This window comes from Pan paniscus, chromosome 15 (genome assembly GCF_029289425.2).
Source record: "Pan paniscus chromosome 15, NHGRI_mPanPan1-v2.0_pri, whole genome shotgun sequence".
NCBI classification, from domain to species: Eukaryota; Metazoa; Chordata; class Mammalia; order Primates; family Hominidae; genus Pan; species Pan paniscus.
Window position 1 is genome coordinate 87160355 of NC_073264.2, and position 19552 is coordinate 87179906.

General features: G+C 35.0%; 2 long non-coding RNA genes across 2 annotated transcripts in view; one reads left to right on the top strand and one right to left on the bottom strand.

Annotated features, from left to right (window-relative positions):
- Positions 1-16687, bottom strand: part of LOC130540794 (uncharacterized) — a 51767-nt gene extending 35080 nt beyond the window's left edge. The window contains exons 1-4 of the long non-coding RNA XR_008954789.1: positions 16252-16687; positions 15220-15264; positions 9032-9175; positions 8225-8293 (exon numbers count right to left, since the gene is read on the bottom strand). This is a non-coding gene — a long non-coding RNA (uncharacterized LOC130540794). The remainder of the gene's footprint in view (positions 1-8224; positions 8294-9031; positions 9176-15219; positions 15265-16251) is intronic.
- The window catches only part of LOC134728911 (uncharacterized), a 224663-nt gene that overhangs the window by 107497 nt on the left and 97614 nt on the right, over positions 1-19552 (top strand). The window lies entirely within an intron of this gene.

The window sequence follows — 19552 nt, forward strand, 5'->3', positions numbered from 1 at the left end:
TCTGTGTCTTTTAAATGGGCATTTAGCCCATTTACATTTAAGGTTAATATTGTTATGTGTGAATTTGATCCTGTCATTATGACGCTAGCTGGTTATTTTGCCTGTTAGTTGATGCAATTTCTTCATAGTGTCGATGTTCTTTTCAATCTGGTATGTTTTTACAATGGCTGGTACTGGTTGTTCTTGCCCATGTTTAGTGCTTCCTTCAGGAGGTCTTGTAATGCAGGCCTGGTGATGAGAAAATCTCTCAGCATTTGCTTGTCTGTAAAGGATTTTATTTATCCTTCGCTTATGAAGCTTATGCTGGATATGAAATTCTGGGTTAAAAATTCTTTTTTTTTAAGGACGTTGAATATTGACCTCCCATGGTCTTCTGCCTTGTAGGGTTTCTGCAGAGAAGGCCGCTATTAGTCTGACAGGCTTCTGTTTGTGGGTAACCCGACCTTTCTCTCTGGCTGCCCTTAACATTTTTTCCTTCATTTCAACCCTGGTGAATCTGACAATTGTGTCTTGGGGTTGCTCTTCTCGAGGCATATCTTTGTGGTATCCTCTTTCCTGAATTTGAATGTTGGCCTGTCTTGCTAGGTTGGAAATGTTCTCCTGGATAATATCCTGAAGTGTGTTTCCCAACTTGGTTCCATTCTCCTCATCACTTTCAGGTACACCAATCAAACGTAGGTTTGGTCTTTTCACATAGTCCTATATTTCTTGGAGGCTTTGTTCATTCCTTTTCATTCTTTTTTTCTCTAATCTTGTCTTTATGTTTTATTTCATTAAGTTGATCTTCAATCTCTGATATCCTTTCTTCTACTTGATTGATTCAGCTATTGATACTTGTGTATGCTTCACAAAGTTCTCATGCTGTGTTGAGCTACATTAGGTCATTTATGTTCTTCTCTAAACTGGTTATTCTAGTTAGCAATTCATCTAACCTTTTTTCAAGGTTCTTAGCTTCCCTGCATTGGGTTAGAACATGCTCCTTTAGCTTGGAGGAGTTTGTTATTAATCACCTTCTGAAGCTTACTTCTGTCAATTCGTCAAACTCATTCTCTGTCCTGTTTTGTTCCCTTGCTGGCAAGCAGTTGTGATCCTTTGGAGGAGAAGAGGCATTCTGGTTTTTGGAATTTTCAGCCCTTTTGCACTGGTTTTTCCTTATCTTCATGGATTTATCTACCCCATGGTCTTTGATTGCGGTGACCTTATGATGAGGTTTCTGTGTGGATGTCATTTATGTTGTTGATGCTATTCCTTCCTGTTTGTTAGTTTTCCTATGAGCAGTCAGGTCCTTCTGCTGCAGATCTGCTGGAATTTGCTGGAGGTCCACTCCAGACCCTGTTTGCCCAGGTATCACCAGCACCAGGCAGCAAAGATTGCTGCCTGCTTTTTCCTCTGGAAGCGTTTTTGCAGAGGGGCACCACTAGATTTCAGCCGAAGCTCTCCTGTATGAGGTGTCTGTTGACCCCTGCTGATAATTGTCTCCCAGTCAGGAGGCATGGGGGGTCAGCGACCTACTTGAGGAGGCAGTCTGTCCCTTAGCAGAGCTCGAGTGCTGTGCTTGGAGATCTGCTGCTCTCTTCAGAGCCGGCAGGCAGTAATGTTTAAGTCTGCTGAAGCTGCCCCCACAGCTGCCCTGTCCCCCAGGTGCTCTGTCCCAGGGAGATGTGAGTTTTATCTATAAGACCCTGACTGGGGCTGCTGCCTTTCTTTCAGAGATGCCCTGCTGAGAGAGGAGGATTCTAGAGAGGTAGTGAGGCTACCTCAACTTTGCAGAGCTGTGCTGGGCTCTGCCTCGTTTGAAATTCCTAGTGGCTTTGTTTATACTGTGAGGAGAAAACCGCCTACTCAAGCCTCAGTAATGGTGGATGCCCCTCCCCCCACCAAGCTCTAGTGTCCCTGGTAGACTTCAGACTGATGTGCTGGCAGCGGGAATTTCAAGCCAGTGGATCTTATCTTGCTGGGCTCTGTGGGGTGGGATCCGCTGAGGTAGCCCACTTGGCTCTCACTTCAGCCCTCTTTCCATGGTAGTGAATGGTTCTGTCTCACTGGGGTATAAAAAAAAAACTCTTGCAGCTAGCTCAGTGTCTGCCCAAAGGGCCGTCCAGTTTTGTGCTTGAAATCCAGTGCCCTGGTGGTGTAGGCATCCAAGGAAATCTCCTGGTCTGAGGGTTGTGAAGACCATGGGAATTCACAGCACAGTCCCTCAAGGCTTTCCTTGGCTAGGAGAGGGAATTCCCCAATGCTTTGCGCTTCCTGGGTGAGGTAATGCCCTGCCCCACCCCACTTTGGCTCACCCTCCGTGGGCTGCACCTACTGTCTAACCAGTCCCAGTGAGATGAGCTGGGTACCTCAGTTGGAAATGCAGAAATCACCCACCTTCTGTGTTGATCTTGCTGGGAGCTGCAGACCAGAGCTGTTCCTATCTGGCCATCTTGCCAGCTGGAAGTGATTAATTACATTTCTAATAGGTATTCTTGATATGATGTGATGTGAATTTTTCTTTACCTCTGTGATGTTCCTCCAGAAACATGTAACAGTATGACAAATCAAATATATTTTGAAAAACCAATGCTTCATATATATAGAATTTTCCAGTGAAACTCACCTTATAAACCATTGTTAAGGTCTAATATTTCATGAGGGAAAAATGTATTATTGCAAGATAGTCTTACTAATCTTTTATGAAGTAAATAGATATCTTACAAATTAATTTTGGTATAACTGTTAGTGCTTTAGGATGAGTTTTCACCCATCTTCCCACCCATGGAATCACTTGCTAGTGCTAAACAAATAATATTTTATGGATTTTCACATTTCATAAAGGATAGTGATTGCAAAATAATGAGTTTAGTCTTTTGGTCAAAACACTACTAATTTTAAAATATGAATTTTTAAATGTAAGTTTTTACTTAAAACTTGTCAGACGACCTAATTGTATGAATTAAGCAAGTCACTTTTATTTCAACCTTTTTCAGTGGGTTGAGGCAAAGATCAGGTGATTTTATGTGTGTAAGAGCACTTTGTAAATTTTAAGGCAGCAGAAAATTATAAGTTATTATTATGAAGCAGTCATTTGCTAAACTGTATGCTAGGATTCTCAAAACAATAAATACACTTTCTTAAAAAAAGGTCACCTTTTGTTTGTTAGAAGAGAAATTGGTAAAACCTTTAACCTTGTTTTTGTTTTCATCAGATGCTGTCATGCTTGAGAAGTAGTCACGTTAAGAGTATGATAACATACTTTGGGGACTAATGATTGTTCAGGGCAAGACTATGGACAAAAGAAATAAAAATTTACAAGGCAGAGAGAATAAAAGAAGGTATATGGTGAGAAGAATATATACTTTACCTTCAGAGCCACAGAAATAGCTTATTTGTATAGATTTTTGGTTAAGAATATTTTTAAAATCATTTAAATAATTGCTTATTGTAGTTGTAATCATATTAACTTTCCAAAATTTGGAAGAATAATGTGAAAATTAATAAGTTTTAAGCTTGTTCTAAGATACTTACATGAAATGCCATGAATAATGACAATATATAGTAATAGTTTATGCTTGTATTCTAATGAGTTGAATTAGCTATTTTTTCTGGTAACACAGTCTTCTGAGATTGTGACATGATAGTTCAAGTCAGCATGGTATCTGAGTTTCTTTTTCTATGGTTTCTTCTCCACTTAATGTATTGACCCAACTCTATGATTGCTGATACATCATTCACTCACTCTCGTTTTTATATGTTAAGATTGATGTTTGTTTCTACATTCAGGATTCAGCTTCTTTTCTGACTTGCTGAGTGTCTTCTTAGGAGTTACGTATTACAAAATATGAATAAATAGAGTCTAACTCTATGAGTTTTTCTCAGGAAAGGAAATACTTTTACAGGTTTTGAAATTACAATGATAAATTTTTGTGTACAAGCATGATGTTATCACACCACAGGCAAAACAGAACAAGAGTTGACAAATCAGTAGTTCCTTCAGTTGATTCACAGCTTTTCCACTGAGGTTTGGATTTAAACCAAATTGATCGTTGCATACTTTTCATCAACTCAACTAGGCAAGTTCATAGTAAATAGAGAGAAGCAAAGAAATACTGAAGATCAAAGGATTTTTGCATGTCTGCCCTAACCTTGGGCTATGTCACTCTTAATAACAACAGATGGTATTATTCCCTCTGAAGTCCTGTTTGCTGATGCTATAAATGACTAAAAACTGAGGTTTTAGTGAAAGTGCTGACAAAGACTCTACTAGATCATTTCATAAGATGGCATTAACTTTCGTTACTGGTAACTGTAAAGGCAGTGTATTTTAGCTGTGTTATATTTACATTGCATTGCCTATAATTCAATATCCAAAAACATTTTAACCATTCACGGGAAAAAAGAGAAAGTTAACATTGAACAAATTACCAAAGATTATCATACCGGCAAAATGTATAGTCACTGATAACATTTTTTTCTTGTCTACAACAAAATTTGAAATCTTTAAATTTCAAAATAAAAGAAAATCAGGAAGAGTGTTAAACTGAGGTTCAGAAAGAAAAACTCAACTGACCTGGCAAAACTTTTCAGCAGCCATTTGCTTAGTCTTGGTAGATTCTGGTTTGAAAGTTAATTAGCATCAAATAAGACAGTTGGTACTGATTCAGCAGAGACTGCATACTCCCTCCTCCTGCATATTCCCGCCTCCTCTTCCCTCTTCCTCCATTGACAGACTTTCCTAAATGCAGCAATTTGCCCCATCCTTTGACGGCTTTCAGATGGCACTAATATTACTGAACATCCAATGCCTTAGTCGTAATTATAGTATGTTAGAATTAATAAAGATTTAATGCATGTAATGATATAAACGTAGCTACAGATATAGAATATAATAAGAAACTGATTACCAGAAATGAAAAGAATTCTCTATATAATGCTGTACCCCAATATTAGAGAATAAGTTAAAAATGAAGTACTCTTAGAACTCAGATTTTCTTATTCCTGGTTAAGCATTTTTTCAACTGTACCTTACTTCTATTGCAAGGGTAGTTGTAGTCCTAAGTGTGGTGGTGATTGTTAGTATTGTAATGGAAAAAATAGCATTTGGATTTGGCAAACTCTTAATACATATTATCTCATTAATATATCTCTGTGGATTTAATAATAAGCTGCTCTCACTGAAATCCCAATGATGCTGATTAAGAACCTGAAGAAATAAAGAAACTAATAAATACACATTATGTGAGAGATATTATGCACAAAATTTTATAGAAATTTATTTCATTTTCATAATAGTTCTCAATTTAAGTTTTTGTATTAGTATTTTTATGCAAACAGGAAATAAGGTTCAGAGAAGAAAAATAACTTCTCCAAGATGTATAACAAGTGTGATGAAATTGAATTTGAATCTACCTTATTGTTAACTTTCCATCTGAGCAAGCAAATAATGTGTCCAAGGTTAAGCAGTGGCATTAGAATGCAGTTTCAAATGCAAGATATCAGATTCACTATCACTTGCATTTTCCATAACATTGCACTTTAGACTTTTTAACAGAGGTTCCTCAGCATTTTTTTATGAGAAGAAACTATTTTTCAATTTTAAAACCTTGAAATTCTAAGTAAGGTATACTTCTTGTCAGTATGAATATATGCTGTATCTGAGAAAGGGGAATTTGTCAACATCAATAAGTTTGAACGTCTATCCAATGTAACACTCAGGTCTCCTTTGAAGATTTATATTATTTGATTAATAACTTAATTATATGTATTCTCATGTACATTAGGTGATGTACATGTATAGTTTACCTGTCTAATCTATCGATCAGTCTTCTATCAAATAACTGTATTTGCTTATCTATTATCAATTTAACTCGATGGGGTTGACATGAGTTAAAAATGTAAATCTAGGCACATTTCTTCTATCTTCACTAAATTAAATGCTGTGAAAACATGTTCATTTATTATCTTCTGTAGCATATGATTCGTTCCAAAGAATTAATGATCCAATTGGCCACGTATAAAATTTTGTGATTTTTCCAAAGAAGGAGGGTGTGCATTGAATTTTCTAAGCATGGAACTCAAACTATATTCTCCTTGGTGGAAAAAATACTAAGTTTTAAGAAAGGAATTGGAGGATATTCTAGGGTCTCAGCCACAGGAGATAAGAGGCTATTGAGTTTTGGTGAAGAAAAGTAAAAATAATAATATTATACTAACAATACAATGAAGAAAATGTTATCAAGAAATGGAATTTAAGCATGACCATAGAAAATTCTATGAAGGTATTGCTCCAAGGTGCATCTACAGAGAGGTATCAGATAAAGGCAGCCCAAGTTATAAAAAATATATATGGTTTCGGAATTCAAGAGGGATAAAATAAAAAATCCTGCATTGTGATTTGAAAAATCACTTTGACCTAACAGACATTAAAATAAGTTCACGTGAAAATGTTGAGAACACACTAATGAATAATGACCTCAAGGAGTTAAAAACTTACTGGAAGAGCTGGCCCTAAACATAACACATAATAAATTAGTGAACATGTAAAAAGTGTTTTTGAGGCAGGAAAATACAGAAGTCAAGAGTATCACTTGTGTATTAGTCAGTTTTCACAGTGAGAGCTACATGAGATTGGGTAATTTATTAAGAAAAGAGGTTTAATTGAATCACAGTTCCACATGGCTGGGGAGGCCTCAAGAAACTTACAATCATGACCCAAGGCAAAGAGGAAGCAAGACACATCTTACTGTGGCAGAGCAGGAGAGAGAGGGGAGTGGGGAACCACCATACACTTTTAAACCATCAGACCTCGTGAGAACTCACTCACTCTCATGGAAAGAGCATGGAGGAAACCAACCCCATGGTTCAATCACCTCCTACCAGGTCCCTCCCTAACATGTGGGGATTACAATTTGAGATGAGAATTGGGTGGGGACACAGAGCCAAATCATATCAACTTGAAAGATTATTTTAAGGTCATTGCTGATAATAATCCAGTTAACCTTTCTGAGAGATTACAATATGCCAGCTGCTATGCTATGGTAATTTGAAACATTATCTTAACATCACTTGAATAATCCAATGAAGCAGATTATTAAATTCCCAGATTGCAGTTCAAGATTCTTAGAGAGTTGAATTACTTTGTTCAGAGGTATAAGAGATAGAGATAAGACCAGACTCCAGGGCTGTGTAATGTGAGAAATGCTATTTTCCTGACAGAAATTCAACTGCTCTCTTTGCCACACAATTACTGCAAGGTGCCTGTTAATCCATGCTGCCCACACATTGAGCTGTTGATATTTATTACTGTTCAATACAATATAAAGAGTGAATTAGCTGTGGCTGATAAAATGCACATCACTTTAAAATATACCTGAATTTATATTAGATTTATTATTATTATGAATCAAGGATATTAAAAGTAGAGCCATATTAAGAAAGCTCTCCACTAGTCATATTTTGCTTTTTGTTGTCTAATATACATTTCCCCACTGGACCTTGTTTTTCTTTCTGGCGGTAGCCTCTCAATGACTCTCAGTGTATATGGTTTGGTGAAGCTGACACATTCATGCCTTCTGCCTTGTATGATCCAGACCTAACAAATGAGTATATTTTATCTCTTAGGTCATAGCAATTGTTTGAGGACTATTACTCAATTGGTTCCAACAAGACCCAATTGGAGACTTTAAGAAAAAAGACACTCACTTTTCTCTTTAGTGACTAATCTGCGGGGCATAAATTTAGAGATTTTGGTAAGAGTGGACAGCTGAAGAAAGTCCACCTGAGAACAATTTGATATTTGTGTCGATTTACAGGGAAAAAAAAAATGACAACAGCAAGACTAAACATAGCATGTCCCATGGAATGTATGTGATGCACTTATATTAAACATTCTTTATTGTCTCTCTGAAATTTAAATTTAAGGAGACATTATTTTATCTGACAACCCTAAATGCAAGGAAAGCAGAGATGAGACTTGAGTAAAGAGAGTCCAATGACATCACCTGAATTTATAATCTAATGTCACCAAAAGTCAGCTGACCCTTTAACCTTTAAGTTATATGATACAAAAGATCATTTATGTCACTGGTAACAGAAGAAGCACTACCTAAGAGGATGTTCTAAAAAATAAGAAGAAAAATAATTCGTATGCTTAAAACTGTTTGAACCACTAATATAAATAGAAGACATCAAATCACGTTTTAGTATGTTTGTGAGAATAATGCAAAAGAGAAAATGGACTTACACAACATTTTGGAGTTTGCAAAAGGGCCATTTGAGATCGAATTCTAAAATTATTTCATATTTGATACATCTAGAATGCAAAGGTCAAGGTTATTTTTCATGAGAAGGGATTAAGCAGCCAAAGGAGAAGAGAATGTATTCCTTTATAAAGCCAAAAAGAATCCAAACATAAAATGCATTGAGTATTTTATATCAATATCTGAAAAAAGCACAAAGTAGTAATGCCAATAACAAACACTCAGATAGAAAAATAATGTACGAAAATACATTGGATAGGTAATGATGAAGCCTTTTCCAATTATCCTCCCCTCAGTAATTTCTCTCTCCTATATATTTTTATATCATTTATCATCTATACTATTATTTATCTCCCTTTACTGCTTTTCATGCAATGGTGTCTCTCATATTATAAAACACATTTATTCTTTATTATGAGATTATAATTTCTGTAAGAACAGTGTCAAGAGGAAACATCTTGGGTGATGAAAATGCTTATTGTCTTGATAGCAGTGATGCTTTCAAGGTTGTATGTATATGCTAAAATTGATTAAATTGTACAGTTTCAATATGTGCAGTTTATTGTACTTTAGTTATACCTGCAAATATTTTTTTAAAGCATGTGGACTTGGTTGAAAGTTACCTGAAGACTCTAATACCAGGCTAAAAATTAGAGAATAGAGGAAAAAGTGAGGACCTAAAGGAGTTAGAGCAAGAGCTCAGCTTTAAAGGAGGCTTTCTTACAAAAGATGATCAATAGTTACAAACATAAGGTGCAATATATTCTGTGCTCCAAAACTAGTGGACCCACATCAGGAACTTAGTGTCAGAAACCTTCAGGCAGTAGTCAGTCTTGTCTGTTTCTAGAGATCTGTTTTGGAGTTGATTCATGGATTGGTATATGGTAAAGATAAAGCACTTGGTTCCAATCCCTGGAGATTCCGGAGATCTAGAGCTAGAGGAAAATGACAAAAACAAGGGACATTGGGAAGTAGCTCCTGAGCTGAGAGAAAAGATGGTAGAGTTTTGAAATCCATAAGGAAAAAAAAAGGTATGTATTTTGTGGTATAGAAATGGCACTATCAAGTGCTATTGACAGATCAACTAAAACAAGGACAGAGTTGGTACTATATCCTGATATAAGACAGTGAGTTTCATGATAAGCCCCATCTGCTGGTGAGGATAAGATTGTGTAATGTACTGCCAGGTTTGATTGAGGATGGCTCAGTGGTTGGAAGAAGCTTGCACCTAAAACCTCAAGTTGAAAAGAGGTGGGACAGGAAAAGGCTAAGACGCAGAGCAATTTATTATGTTTCTATGCCTGTAAACTCCTGGCATAGTGTTACTGGCAAATCAGGCACTTAATAGATGTATGTCAATAGATTGCCACATCAATAGACTCAAGGAATTTGCATATGATAACAAGGTTAAATATTTCATATGACTCATCTGGAAAAATGAAAGATAAAAGATATGATTAAAGTCTACGAGATTTGAGGGATCTGAATTGAGTGAATGCAAATGTCCTCATTAAATGCTTGATTATTAATATGATGAGGCTCGCTTTAAACTTGAAAGAGACAATTGTGAATAAATAAAGGTAATAACACTAATTTTTTAACAAAAGGTTAATAAACGTTTGGACCTATAATGGAAGAATGAGCTTGAGTGAAAAATTTAATGTAATTCAATTACATAAACATTTGGGGACAATCCCAAGCTCATTTGGGGTTGACATTATGCAACAAAATTATGTGCTCCTAAAAAATTCTTTGACTTTTTCCCTTAAGAACTCCATGATGAAATTCAGCTCATTTTTATCTTGTTTTTTTATTAAAAAATACTTAACTTGTTGTACATAGTGTTTTACTGAGTTACTTTGAGCATTTTCCTCAGATAGAAATGATTTAATTACATATAAAATAACTTATTGACAATCAATGACATTAAGTAGTATTTCATATTTTTACTTAGTATTTTATTTGATTAAAAGTAATTCCTATATATTTTCCCCTTTGATTGCAGACAATAGTGAATTCAGGTTCCAAAATAGCTACAATAGTGATTTATGTATAAATTATATATAGATAATTTAGCACATACGCCTGTTTGTTTTTGTGCTATTTAATATAAAACTTACTAATAGTTGAATAGTTATGTCATGTTTCCATAAACAATAACTCTTCATTTTTTGTTTTTTATTTTACTTTAAGTTCTGGGATATATGCACAGAACGTGCAGGTTTGTTACATAGGTATATATGTGCCATGGTGGTTTGCTGCACCCATCAACCCGTCACATCTAGGTTTTGAGCCCCGCAAGCATTAGGCATCTGTCCTAATGCTCTCCCTCCCCTTTCCTCCCACCCCCCGACGGGCCCTGGTGTGTGATGTTCCCCTCCCTGTCTCCATGTGTTCTCACTTAAACAGTAACTCTTGATCAAAAGTATTGGACATCTAAATGGTTTTATCCAAATCCGCTTTACAGGAATCCAAGTACTTTTATTAAAAATATTATTAAAATGCAAAAAAATTCAGTTGGTTTAAAACTCCAATTTTTTTGTGGGACTGTCATTCTGTGCCAATATGTGTGAATGACTTCTATTCTCTAAAAACTATCTACAAAAATAAATTACTGCAAAGGGGGGTTCACTGTCAGTATTTTAGTTGACCTGACAGGACAGCCAATGTCTTCTGCTTTCTAGTGTCAATGCGCCAGCATCCCCTAGTGGGCATTGTTAAAAATAAAACTTAATTCTACTGATGAGAAAGGTGAAGGAGGTTTATTAATGTATTAGGTTTATTTTGTTGGAATTCATTTGCATAATTAAAATAACTTTGCATTTATGAGTGCATATTGTCAATAAAACATTATGTAACTGCAAATACTCTGGTTGGGATGGTACCAGCTATCATCTATTGCCCTGAAATATTTGTGTATTTAAAAAGTTTACATACGCAGTATTTTTGGATTTATATGTGTGTGTACAAAGTAATTTAAGCTATTCATCATTTATATTTGTTTGAATATTCATAATTTATATTTGCATGTTTGACAAACATCTTTAATTGAGGTTTGTGCTATGTATAGTTACAATTACAGACAGAAGTTTGACTCAACTGGAATTATTGTGGCATTAAAAATAAGCATTGATTTCTATATGAGACTGATTTTATTCAAATCCTAATTTCCCTGGTGATTAGCCTTGTGACCTAGAGAAATTTTTTTACCCCTTTGAAATCTTATTTTATTCATTCATAAAACAAGGGTAAAAATATACATACTGACTCAAAATTTTTAGGGAAGGTTTTCCAGAGTCTGGTAACACGTGTGATTAACAATACATATGTTTAAAACGCATAAACATGTACAGAATTTTAATATTAAACATTAAGAACAATGTAAAAAAGCTAAGGAATTCTTTTTTTCTTTTTTCTTTTTGTTTTCTTTCTTTCCTTTTTTTTTTTTTGAGACAAAGTTTCACTCTTGTTGCCCAGGCTGGACTGCAATGGCGTGATCTCGGCTCACTGCAACCTCCACCTCCTGGGTTCAAGCAATTATCTTGCCTCAGTTTCCTGAGTAGCTGGGATTACAGGCACCCACCACCACGCCCAGCTAAGGTTTTCGTATTTTAAGTAGAGAGGGGGTTGGCCAGGTTGGTCTTGAACTCCTGACTTCAGGTGATCCACCCTCCTCGGCCTCCTAAGTGCTGAGATTACAGGCAAGAGCCACCGCGCCAGGCCAAAGCTAAGAAATTCTAAGCATAAAAATGCATTATAGATGGTGCTTTGGGCTGAAATAAACACAAAGTAAATAAGTGGATATTTATTTTTATAAGAATAAATTAAATACTTTTTCTGTGTTATTGAAGAATATCTGATATAGGTTAGCTGTTGAGAAGTTTACCATAAGTCCTTATTAATTAATTTATAGGATATACAGCAGCTCTAAAAAAAGCCAAATCAAGTGCTAGAGCTTATTCAGGAAATGGTTTTGAAATTGGGCTTATAAAAATGCTTCTTTGTGAAACTGTTTGTAGATATGAAAGAAAACCCTGCTAGAATTCATTCTTAAGGCATTAGATTATCTCTATATGTAGAACTAGTTCTGTATATTTTGTCTGAATTAAGAAGATTTTTAGAAGGTTAAAATAAAATGTTATTATGGAAAGTGAGCGAAAATTTGAGATTATCAGGTAAATTTCTTAATAGTAAGGTTTTGAGAGAGATTTATTGAATGCCTGAAAAAGTGGGAACAGAAGAAGAGTGAGGCACAAAACACTCAATGGGTGCAGTTGACAGAAAAAAAGGCTGAAAAGCAAACTTCATCTTTTGCAGTTAGGCCCTATGGTATCTGGAAGCTATCTGGAAACATTGTTTTGGTGAGTGCACTTCAGAATTTCTTGGTTTCATGCTTTATAAACAATCTGGTTTATGGTTCACTGAATAAAGCAGATCTTCTTTGACCACAGTGGTCTGTGGTAAAGTAAAGCCTTTAGCCAAATGGATTCCAGTATTCATTCCCATTGGCTATGCTCTTAAGTTACCATATGTTACATGGTATATTTACATATCTATTAATGCTTCTATGTTCTCCTCCCTGCAAGATGAGAACTTCCTTTGAGCATCAGCAATCTTTCCTTTATATGCAACACAGTAGAGATAACCAGGTCAGATTTTTCCAATAAGTTTGCAATAGTTATAAGGAAAATTTCCCAAATATTTGTGTCCGTAAGAACCACCTACAGTTATGTGAAAAATACAGATTTTTTTTCTGTATTTTCTGAGCACAGAATCAGAAATTTGTTTTAGATGTGTTTGGAAATCTATATTTATAAGATGCAACCAAATTTATTCTTATGGTTTTAAAAACTTCATACATAAATTCATAATCATAAATTGATTATATTTAAAACAAATGTATAATGAGAATGTGAGCTCAGAGAGTAGAATTTAAACATTAAAAACTACTAGAAGTCATTAAACAAACAGTGAAATTGTAGTGGTGATCTCTTTCCAATAACTTTAAGTAGAATTGTTCATCCTTTAGATTAGGCTGATGAAACTGACTTTTTTTTCCCGCAGACTGCTCTTGGTTTTAAATAGAAAATGACCAAAAGAAAACTTAGTAATTCACCTTTCTTTTATCTTCTTATTTTATTTTAGCCTGATATAATATTTCCCGTGGCAAGGAAGAAAACCACTAAGCTATCAATAGCTCTAAATTTCTTAAATTTAGGTATATAGATATCCAGATTTCATGAAAACAAATGAAAGATTTGAAGTTATTTATTAGCAATTTTTTCTTTTGCTATGTAGCAAATTACCATAAATTTAGCAACTTAAAGTGACAAAATTTTATTATCTCACAGTTCCCTGGGTCAGAATTCCAGCAAATTTTAACTTGGCTCTCTACTTAGGATCTTATAAAGCTGAAAATAAGGTGTTGTCCAGATGTGTACTTATCTGGAGTCTTGACTAGAGAAAGATATGCTTCCAAGCTCACTCAGGCTGTTGGCAGAATTCATTTCCTTGCAGTAGTAGACTAAGGTATCGACTGCATTCCTGGCTGTCAACCAGGGACCACTCTCACCTTCTGGAGGCCACTCTTAGATCCCTGCCATGTGCCCCACTCCATCTCAGCAATGGAGAATCTTCTTCACATTAGTTCCTTCTTGCACTTTAAATTTCCAATTCCCATTCTGCTACTAGCCCGAGAAAATTCTGCTTTGAAAGGGCTCATGCGATTAGATCAGTCTCAACCAAATGCTCTCCGTATTGTAAAAAGTCAACCACTTTGGGGCTTTAACTACATCTTCAAAATCCCCTCACAGCAATACCTGGAGTCATATTATTGAATAACCTGGGGATTGGAACATTGGAATGCCATCTTAGAATTCTACCACAGTAGCTCACTCACTGAAGCAGTTTTTTCAACTTGTAAATGTCTTGTAATATATTACAAAGTCTGTCTTTATACTCCTACTGGACTTCCAGAATTTGTACAAGTCAAAATGAAGAACATTAGTTCTAAAGAACAGTCAAGAACCATTGTGCAATGTTGGATAAAAACATGTTACTTCTACACAGAGGTTCAGAATCTTTTCTGGTCAAGAATCTCTTTGAGAATCTGACAAAAGGTTGTAACTTATTTTCCACTTCTTGAAATGCACACATTTCAGTCATTTTTTGAATGTTAAGAGATTCTGATCTAAGTGAAAGAGAACAACAATGAGATTATCCAATGTCTATATATGCCTCTGATAAACCTATTAGAAAATAATGTTGGTCAACTAATGTTAACATAAGACTTGATTCACTTATCCAGTGCTAGTATGATGTATGTTTTAATCTAGCTCTCTTAGAAACTATTCGTTTGTCAATCAATAAAATAATTTCTATTTTTTTAATTCTAAAATATTTACTTGAAAAATAAAGATTGAATATATTTAGGACGTACAATGTGATGTCTTTATATGCATATAGATTGTGTCTTCATTACTGCAGTCAAATTAACACAGCTATCATCAATACCCATGTTGTTCATTAGATTTCCAGAACTGGTTCATGTCAGAATTGAAAGTTTTTACCTTTTAACCATCATCTCCCCATTTCACACACCCTGTCCAAACCCTGGACGCCATTGTTCTATTCTCTGCTTCTATGAGTTCAACATGTTTTAGATACCACAATATGAATAAGAAAATACAGTATTTGTCTTTTTGTGCCTGGCTTATTTCATTTAGCATAATGTCCTCTAGTTCATCCATATAATTGAAAACGACAGGCTTTCCTCATTTTGGCTGAATAATATCCCATTGTATCAATGTACCACAATTTCTTTATCCATATATCTGCCAGTGGACATTTAGGTCATTTCTATACCTTGGCTGTTGTAAATAATGCCACAGTGAACACGGCAATGCAGATATCTCTTCAACATACTGATTTAATTTCCTCTTTGACAAACTGATTGCATTTTCTTTGAATATATACTTACAAGTGGGATTGCTGAATCATATGGTAGTTCTATTTTAGAATTTTCCTAAAATAAAGCAAAACAAAACACAATGAAACAAATACTGAACTATGTTAGCACGTGGGATAGACTTCTGATGCTACACCCAGTTAAATTTAGACTCAAAATTTTTTAAAGGAAGGAAGCAAAAGACTGAATTTAGCCTGACCAGTTGTTGAAAGAAATGAATTAAATCCTCTGTTGTTTGCAAACCAGATTATGTGTCCATTCTGAGAAACTCATCCTGCTCTGTTTCTACTTTGCCACATAATATGTAGCTAAATATGTCACACCCTCGTGACCAAAGGAATTATGATTCCTTGGAAAATACCTGAACTAGTCCTAAAAGACAGCTTAATCATCTGACAAAATAACAGTATCTGCTTCGCTGTTTGTAAAACTCAGGCTCTAAGTACTGTATTTTTCTTATTATTACTGAATAAAATAGCACATGAATGAAAAAACAGGGAAATGTACTGGAGAAATGTATTAGGTATCCTCAGTGGATACCCAGTGCCTGCTGCCTCAAAGGTCTGTGAAGGAAGATTTGATTTCTTTCTCCTGAGACACAAAATTGCAGCTTCAGGATGTGTGTTACTGTGTAACAGTGATTATCTTACTTCATGGCTCTGTGGCAAATGCATGCCTTGTTTGTGGAAAGTTGGAAATTAAATACAGACATCAGAAGATTGAGAGTGAAAGGGATTTGTTAGATGTTTTCACTAAAATGCTAAAGAACTCCCATTAAGCTACATGTTTTAATAATTAAAACATTGCTTTAAATTGGTTTCAAAACTTAAGAATATCCAGAGAAACTAGAAAGGGTATTAGGAACTAATTACATTAAAGTATTGAAGATCAATTTCTCATGGTTTGGTAGCTTCATATTATTATTTCTTTAAAAACGATCAAGGCAAATATTATAGAAACATATCAAAAGATGCTTTTCTAGGGCTCTATATTAATAGTCAGTACTAAGAAATTTTTTTAATAGAATTTATTGAGTTAGCTCACCTTGGTTTTAGGAAAACACATGGCACCTTTTAGGAAGTTTGTGGAAGGAAACTTCTTGTTTTTCTCCCTGACCAGAAAAAAAAAAAAAAGACAAAATGACATTTACTTATTAAAAATGATCAGTTTGGAAGTGTGAAGGACTGGATTTCAAAACAGTACTTTCCAATCTGGATGAAAGATAATATTCATATATGATCAATACAATCTATTCAAATCCAATCAGCATGATTTTTATATTTTCCCTTTTTCTTCTTCTAGAAAAATCACATTAATATTTTGATTAAATCAACCACATAGAAACCCCGAGCTTCAAAATGAAGTGAATTTCCACCAATTTCTTTGTGCAGTTAGGAAATTTTGGAGGTTCCTCTTGTTTTCCCACACTAGAGGGAGGGGGCATGAGTGAGACTAGGCTGATCTCCACGCAGAGTGACATAATATTCATATCGTGACATCATTTCATGTGCTTTTCAGTGTAATTGGATTTCTTCCATCTTGTAGAATCTACAGTTTAGATCTTGACTCTTATTTCAGGGATTGATTCTAGTTTGTCACTTATAAGATCAAGGTTGAAGAATATTTTCTTTAGCGAACCGTATCTGTGGCAACCATGCAAATGTTCCTTTCGAGCTTCCAACTGACAGGACTGTAATGGAGCAACGGCTCTAGCTGCTTCCTGCTGCATGGAACAAAAATCCATTGCCACACTGACCAAAACCTATATTTCCCATTGGCTTCTCCATGCAATGGACTGAGCAGGATGGGGATACCAAGACAAGTTTGTTTCTGGAAGCCACTGGACTCCCGAGCTGGTTGACTTTGGTTCAAGAACCCTTTGATGACTTTGCCAAACTGCCTTACTTTGCAAGCTGTTCAGAATATTTACAACATCTCCCCTTTTCTATCTTCTTCAGTTGGGTTTAAGACTCATACTGTGGATCAACAGCTCTCCTATTATTCCATGACTCTTTTTCTATCTTCTTCCTCAGGGGTTTTCCCTAACAAAACCACTGCATGTTTAATCTAGCCTTGGAGTCTGCTTCTCAAAGAACCTGAACTATCACAGTTTTTTATGTGAAGTTATATAATTATACTATTTATAAGGCAGAGAGAAAGAAGAGGAATGTTTTTAAATTTTTATAGAATTGTGGAGTATTTCAGAATTACATATCTGTACAAACAAAAATGAGTCTAATAATAAAATAAGACTGAGAAAATTTGGGTTCATCTTAACATTCCAGGACCCTATTATGGTGGTAACAGATTTAAAACTATAAGAATGTTTCTTTTCCTACTTACTGGATTTTATTAAGTCAGATCTTTTCAGCTATGTAAACAAAGTTTGTGATATCTTTACAAAATAATTGAATTTATGGTTTATATCTGAATTCACAGGCATGGCATGGATGAGTCAAGCTCTAGTATATCTTCAGTTTATTCCAACTGTGTTATTTGATGTGAGTTTTCTTTTTGTTTACCTCCAGCTCAGAAACCAACCTTAATCAAACTAAAGGTAAAACAACCTGCTAACATCAAACATGAGAGCATCCCCATCTAATAGGCTCTATTGACATCACCTTCCTCTGCATATAGAAAACAAGCTCAATATTGCATTCTCAGAGTTATGTGGAAAATATATTCTTCCTTGCTCAATATTATGGACAATGGTGAGCAAGAAAAGAAGTTTTTAAACATTTTAAAAGTAGAAATCCATTTACATGTACAGTTTTATGATTATAACTCTCAACAGTTATTTCAACATCTTGACTTAAAGTTTTAGGAAACTCTTGAACTGAATGTAAAGATAATTTATCTTCTATATATTTTAATGAACAGTTCGGTACTTTAAGTTAAATATTTGAATATGCGTACACAGACACAAACGTATATTTTTTGTACAAAATACTATGTGTATGATTTTTAGTTATGATTTGTTTAAATTACACAAATTTTAGATACACATAATTAAGTTTGAAACAAATTTTAGTGGAAGCACAAAGTGTGTAAGTTGGTACTAGTATATTATAGTTTAAAAAAATCACTGTTGTTTATGTATATACACACACACATTTATATGTATAAAATATTTGTTATCCTTGATCACTTACTTTGTCTTAAAGAAATGTGCTGTACACGGACATGGAATCAATCTAAATGTCCACCAATGATAAACTGGATAAAGAAAATGTGGTACATACATACCATGGAATACTATGCAGCCATGAAAAAGAATGAGATCATGTCCTTTTCAGGAATGTGGATGGGTCAGGAGGCCATTTTCCTTGGAAAACTAACACAGGAACAGAAAACCAAATACACACTCTCAATTATAAGTGGGAGCTAAATGACGAGAACGCATGGACACATAGAAGGGAACAACACACACTGGGGCCTTTCAGAGGGTGAAGGGTGGGAGGAGGGAGAGGATAAGGAAAAACAACTGATGGGAAATAGGCTTAAAACCTGGATGATGAAACAATCTGTACAACAAACCCCCATGACACAAGTTTACTTATGCAACAAACCTGCACTTACAGCCCTGAACTTAAAAGTTAAAAAAAAAAGTGCTGTAAATTAAGAGTGTACTTCCAGGGAGGACAAAATTTGCTGAAAAATCAATTAAAATGGGAAATGGGATGAGGTATAGTAATTCAAACAGAGGTTTTGTCTATATTTTGCCAAATAAATTTTTTCTTTAGCGTAAATTGACATAGAATATTTATTATATGCATGTACCAAGCCAAAGTTTGATAGACCTGTAGCTCACTAAATTAATGTGTTTTCATGGTGTTGTGGAAACAGTTTGACTCTATTTTAGTGCTTTGCCAAACGATATTATCTCTTTTAGGCTAGCTCTCTTCAGTGTCAGTTAGCAGTTAGAAGTATAGACCTTAGAGTGTAACCTTGATTTCCCCATGTGCATATTTATTTAATTAGGCCAATTTTCTTACATATTTAATCTTTATTTAAATATACAGTATTACAGAGTGTTACATCTACAGTTTGTCACATGTGTATGTACATGTGTATGATCTTTATTTGCAAAAGTAATGCCACTGACAGTGGTTTTGATTAACTTGTGGATGTGGTTGAGAAAATGTATGCATCATTAACAGTGCTTTCCACATTGAACATATTACATTTGTGGTTGCAGGAGCTGTTTGCAAAACCTGTTGTGATTTGCTCTTGTCTTTTTCTGTTTGGTGTGAAATCTTTATCCAGCAAAAACTAATCTAGATTGTGGCAAAGCCTACCTCTAATAGGGGATTCTGCTCTGTTAAAATGTAGGACATGTCACTGC